Source organism: Mauremys reevesii, linkage group 12, assembly GCF_016161935.1.
Source record: "Mauremys reevesii isolate NIE-2019 linkage group 12, ASM1616193v1, whole genome shotgun sequence".
Classification (NCBI taxonomy): Eukaryota; Metazoa; Chordata; order Testudines; family Geoemydidae; genus Mauremys; species Mauremys reevesii.
The window spans coordinates 43,209,903-43,215,901 of record NC_052634.1 but is presented as its reverse complement, the minus strand read 5'-3'; the positions used below and the strand labels follow the sequence as shown (position 1 = coordinate 43,215,901).

The 5,999-nt window shown below is 48.6% G+C and overlaps 1 non-coding gene across 1 annotated transcript; it reads right to left on the bottom strand.

The window, feature by feature from the left end:
- Nucleotides 1–1,793: 1,793 nt before the first annotated feature.
- On the bottom strand, nucleotides 1,794–1,866 carry TRNAK-UUU. The gene has a single exon. It is a non-coding gene; the product is annotated as a tRNA-Lys (tRNA).
- Between the last annotated feature and the right edge of the window lie 4,133 nt (nucleotides 1,867–5,999).

Below are 5,999 nucleotides of genomic sequence, written 5' to 3'. Positions count from 1 at the left end.
TTCGGGTTCACGGACGTGAGCGCCAGGAGGAACCTCTTTCGAGTTTTCTCCTTCCCTTTTAGTGATTTTACTAGAAAACAGCCGTCCCTGTTTAGAAGGTAAGAGCCTCCTCGAGGGAAGGGGTGTCCTGGGGGGTGTCACAGTTCGGATGCCAGTGCCCCCCCATGTAAGGAAGTTCCCGCCACCCTGCTCTGTGTTCGCAGTGTGGGAGAGAGCAGCATCCACGGCAGTGATTTGCTCCTGGCTGCCGGAGCAGAGCAGCAGGCTCAGCTGTCAGAACTTCCCAGAGCGATGAAAGGGGAGGGGCCCATGGCTCTGTAGCAGGAATGCAGGGCAGGCGAGTTCACAGAGGACATTGTGGGATACTGGCAGAGGCCAGTTATGGTGATATAATGAACAGCAGCGTCTACTCTGTCACTTTAAGTTTGCTGCAAAAAGCTCATCGAAGTGGTTTTATTTGGTCACCAAAACAGGGCAGTTTTGTCACCAGATGTGGCATTGCAGTGCCAACCGAGGGAGCATAGTGTGTTTTTCACACACCTGAGCAATATAATTCTGCTGAAATAACTTTGTAGTGCAGACCTGGCCAAAGATTCACACACACACACAGAGCTTGCAAGAAAAACCTCACCTGCTGCTCTGCTTTGTGGGGCCCAGGTGGGGATGCAGGGAGTCAGGTGTGAGCAGATGCTGTACCTTAGTCATAGGCAGGCACCCTGGTTTAACTGGTTAAAGTACCTGTTTTGTAAACAGGAGATGCTGGGTTCAACTCCCAGTGGTGCCTTGTTAAGATGCTTTTAACCCTGATCTGTTTATTTATGACACCTGCTATTGGCTACTGTCAGAAGACAAGATTCAGAGCTAGATGGACCTTTGGTCTAGCCCAGTGTGGTTTTTCTTATGGTTTAAATTACACTCACTGGCACTGATAATAGAGTTACTGAAAGTTTGGGAGTTAAGAGCTGATAGGTCAGTGGTCCAAGCCCCACATGGATGACCCCCACCCTCTGGGACGGGGCAGGTCTGAGCTCTTGCACCAAATGCTCATTGTGGCTGCCAGAATCTGTCGGCAGCTCATTTAGTTTACACCCAGGGTTGAGTCCTTGATTCACACATCAAGGATAACAACCCTTTGTTTCTCCTGCCCCAATAACAAGGAGACTGGGAATCCAACACCAGCCACAAGTGATCATTTCGGCAAGCAACCCAACCTATTTCCAACATACTGTAAAATCCACATGCAGACTCATACATGAAACCTTGCAAGAAAATCTTCCTGAGGGGGCCTGAAGCACCTGCTGCTGGAGGGAAGGAGGGAGCTGTGGGTTGGGATTGAGGAGCAGTGTGAGGAGGAGGGGCCTGTGGGTTGGGATTGAGGGGCACCGGGAATAGGAGGGGGCTGTGGGTTGGGACAGAGGAGAAGGCTCCGGTTGGGAGTGAGGAGCAGTGAGCATAGGAGGGACTGAGGGGCACTGGGAATAGGAGGGGACATGGGTTTGGGCTGAAGAGCATCTTCATTTGGGGATCCAGCAGGACAGGGGAAGGCAGCGGGTGATTCTAATTCCTTAGGGATATTCTGTGTGTTTGTATGTGCGCAGGGGAGGAACATGCTCTATGCCCAGAGGCCTTTATTCCTCCAGGCTGCAAGGACAGAGGGGATGTCAAGGAGTTGCTCCTTCAATCCCCCCCCCACACAAAGGCCCTTCTTAGGAAAGGAAAATCCTGAAGAGAAAGAGTAACACCAAAGAAGACTCCAGAAAGTCAGATTTTTACAATCATAGTGAGAAGTTTATCACCTGACCAGGGACTTGAACCCTGGACCCTCAGATTAAAAGTCTGATGCTCTGCCAACTGAGCTAGCCAGGCTCACACAGGAAAAGTGCAAGTTGGTGCAGAGGTGAAGCTAGTCAAGAAAAAGCAAGCAGGAAACAATTGGGGAAACCTGCTGCTCTCTCTCTCTTCCCAGCCCTGGCCTGGCTGGGTATTAGTGCTGGTTAAAAAGACGGGAAAATATCGGCATCTATCAGCCTTTCATAGCTGTACAAGACTTAGGCACAATACAGAGGTGCTCATCTGCAAGTGCCGAATGGTTGGATTGGCTAATGCAGCCTGTAGACGTCCAGGGCACACTGGGATATAGAGCCAAGTGTCCATCACCATCATCATTTCAAAGGGATAATGATAATGATGGGAAGGTTCACAACTGACTCAGCAGTTGCATACAAAGGTGCACGTTTGGCAGTTACATTGGGAAATTCTGGCTCCTTCTCAGGTTCAGGTTGGCCACCCCGGTCTAGATGTAGAAATACAACATTTAAACTTGAAAGAGGGGCCAATTTCCCCATCATTTCACACCTTTACATCCAAACACAATGACTTTCTGAATGAACCCTCCTCGTTCAGCCAGAATATCTTGGGGTGGTTGTAGGAATCACTGGATAAAATTATCTGGACGCTGTTCTGAATCAGGTCAGAGCAGAGGTACCTAGTGATCTAGTCTGGCTGTAAAATCTATATATCAACACCAAATATGGTGTGAAATTAATCCTCAGAAACGGCTGTTCCCCACCCAGACCCCAGCAAAGGGCTCTCCAGGGAAGGGGGCTGTTGAGGAAGGAAAGAAGAAAGATGTCCTTCTCTCCCTGGAGGAACTGGGCTCTGGGCTTTGGACAGAAAGGAGGGGAAGCAAATGGTCACACGATGGCAGCAGAACCTAAGAAATGAAACACAACAGGCTTCTGAACAGTGAATGAACCTGACTCCCGTATCATGAAAAGCCAAAAAGCCGTTTCTTTCTATGAACGGGAGAAAAGAGTTCCAATCATTCCTGCCTGTTTACTTTTGAATTATTTTACATTATAAAGAAAATTGTAACAAAATTAGTCTGAAGTTGAGCTGCCTGTTATTAAAAGCTGGTTCCCCAATTCAGTTCCAACTGCTCTGCTAGAAACACCCCCAGGTCCCTGCTCACCCCAGGAATAGGAAAAAGAGAAACCCCCACTGGGCACTGCCCTTGGTGCCAGGCTGCTGTCCCGGGGTGCGCGTGGGGACTGATTGTTTGCTGCTGAGGAGGGAGCCAGTAGAGGCCTCTGGTGCTCTGCTCCTAGCATCTGCCCGGCCCAGGCTGTCCTCTGCCTCAGCTGCTGCTCCCGGCCTGCTCTAGAGTCAAACACGCAGGGCCCCCAGGGGAACAGAGGCTGGGACAGGGCAGCAGCCTGGGCTGGGCTGGGAAGATGCTGGGAGTTCTCGTTCCCTGAGAACTGGCCTGGCTCCCTTCTCAACAGCAAACAAATCAATTCCACGTCCCCTCCCCAGAAAAACCAGCCTGGAGCCAAGGGCAGCAGGGGACGATTCCCTCCAGTTCCCACCGAGGCAGGAGATAACCCAGGGTGTTTCTAGCAGAGCTTATGGAACTGACGTGGGGAAACCAGCCTTTAATAACAGGCAGTTCCAGTTGAAGCTCAGTGTTTTAAACAATTTTTACAACATTAAATAACCCTTCAATCGTAGTGTCACCATCCATAAAATTGCTTCAGCCTTATAGGTTCCCAAGTGCACAACTAAACATCTCTTCAAACACAAGGGAGTGGAGATCAGTCAATGTTCAGAGTCATCCCACATAGAAGAACCATGTTGTGGTACATACTGGCCCCATCATGTGGCCATGGCCTTTCCCTCCTCTCTGTTAAAAGTTTTAGTATTTTGCACAGAAACCTTCTTCCCTCAGGAGAGACTTGGGAACCAGGGCTGCCAGCCAGACAAACACTTTTAAGAGGAGGCGTCATCTGTCAAAAAATGATCTCCCTTCTTCAGTTCAGTGACAGCCTGAAATGTTACTTGTCCTGGCAGAGCTGGAGGATTGAAAGCCGCTACATCAAAGCCCTGTGTAGCTCGCAGGAATGAACACAAACACTCCCTGGTATCTGAAGAGATGTTTAGTTTTACCCTTGGTAAACTACAAGACTAAAGGGAAAGGCGGTGGTGCCAAATATATAGAGTGAAACACGAAACAATCATCATAGTTATGCCTATAGTGACTGCAAAATTTTTCTATATTCTTCTTATTATTTTCTCTGGTGTCTAGACATTGACTAGACCTTGACCAAGAAATTTGGCTCTTGATAAAATAATCAACTATCCCTGGTTAATGCAATGGACGAGAAATCCTTTGTGGTCTCTCCACGCAGGTTCAAATCCTGCCAGCTACAGTATATTGTCATTACTGTTGTCTTAGTGCCTGAGCATCCACAGAGCCAAACTGGAGCCAGATCTAGTCTCACTCTGAGGCTGGCTACACTTAAAATACTGCTGTAGCACTTTGGAGAAGACAGTTGCTACAGTGAGGGGAGTGGTTTTGCATCCCTGTAATAGCTACATTGACAGAACAATCTTTCCTTTCATTTAGCACTATCTAACCATGGCTTAGGTCAGCTTAATTATACTGGTTCTGGGGTTTTTCACACCCTGAAAGACGTACTTGTTAGAGGGTTTATCCCATCACCCTCCCATTCCCTGGTCCTTCTCGCGTGACCAGAGAGCAGCAATACACGAAGTTCAAAGGTCCAAACAATTCAGTGTTTATTGGGGTAAACTTCCAGCGAGTAATGATTCCAATTTCCTTCCTCAGTGTCCCCCTTCCCAGCTCTGACACCACAGAGCCTTGCCTGTGTCCCTGTTCCCCTTCGCTGTTCCTATTCCCCCCCTTAGCAAAACATAATCCAATTCCCCTACCCCCCATTCCCATTCCCCCCCTTACTTCCTGATTGACTGCAGACTATATAGTAAAACTGGAGTTCTGCTTAGCTATACCTTAACCAAGCATTTTACTGAAATGTAACTAACCAATCCTAACATAGTGTAACATGATTATCTAACCAATTATACCCCACCACCTTAATTGGTTTACACTCAACAAATTAATTATACAGCAGACAGAAAGAATCACAGCACCAAACAGAGATTATACAGACAAGCAATAGGAAAGTGGGGACTACAGTGATAGAACAACAAAGAAATGAGGATTTCACACCCCAGCTGTTGGTAAGTGAGTTGTTCCCAGACAGGATGCTATCACGGTAGAGGTTGTGGGTGCTGGTTGCTTAACTGTCTGGCCCACAGGGCAGGATTTTGAGGTTCACCATTACTGTCTCAGAATGCCAGCACCCATCTTTTGTTCACTTAAAACACGAGCAGGGAGAGTACAGCACCACAGAACTCATGGAACTCCAGGAAACGTGTAACTTTAGGTCTGGGTGAGTGTGTCTAAAATTCAGCTGTGCTGTAGCAGGTCTCCAGGAGTTCCTATTTGGTATGATGGGATGTTAGAGAAATAATTCCATTGAAGCATTCTGATTGCATCATAGCCAAGGAGAACAAAGGGGGGGGGGAGTGTGTGTGTGAGAGAGAGAGACCATGTATCTATTGGGTTTCTGGGAAACGGGGCGGGCAAAGCCCACCCCATGCTAACGGAACCCCCCCCAGCCTAAGGGGAGCTTCCACAGGGCCTCAGAAACCCACTAATTGCGGGGGACAACTAATAAAAGAACAGGGACAGGAGTGTGGTCAAAGGGTCATAAGAAGGGAGCCTGACGGGGACACCGAGCAGAGAACCCCGGACAGCGCCCACCGCTCCTCAAAGGCGTCAAGGGAGCCAGCGGACGCCGCCCAGAGGAACTCCGCCCGGAGACGTGAACGGACTAAGGATCAGAAACAAGCCCCACAGTCGCAGGAGTCTCCATTGGCCAACCGCCTCTCCCTGGTCACGTAGATGGCCATTTTTGAAAGAGATGTGCCAACTCGACCGCCCTAGAGTTCATCAATTATTAACAAAAACTAGGGTTCATAAGTCACAGTCTTTGTAGCAGGAGGATGGTGGACTGGTCGAAAGTGCTAGTTTCAAGACTCTTTTTTCCTATCTCTTGGGTGTTCTGGTATCTGCATAGAGACGTGGTTTCAAATCCCACTGCTGACATGACCATCTGGAGAAAACGGCCTCACTT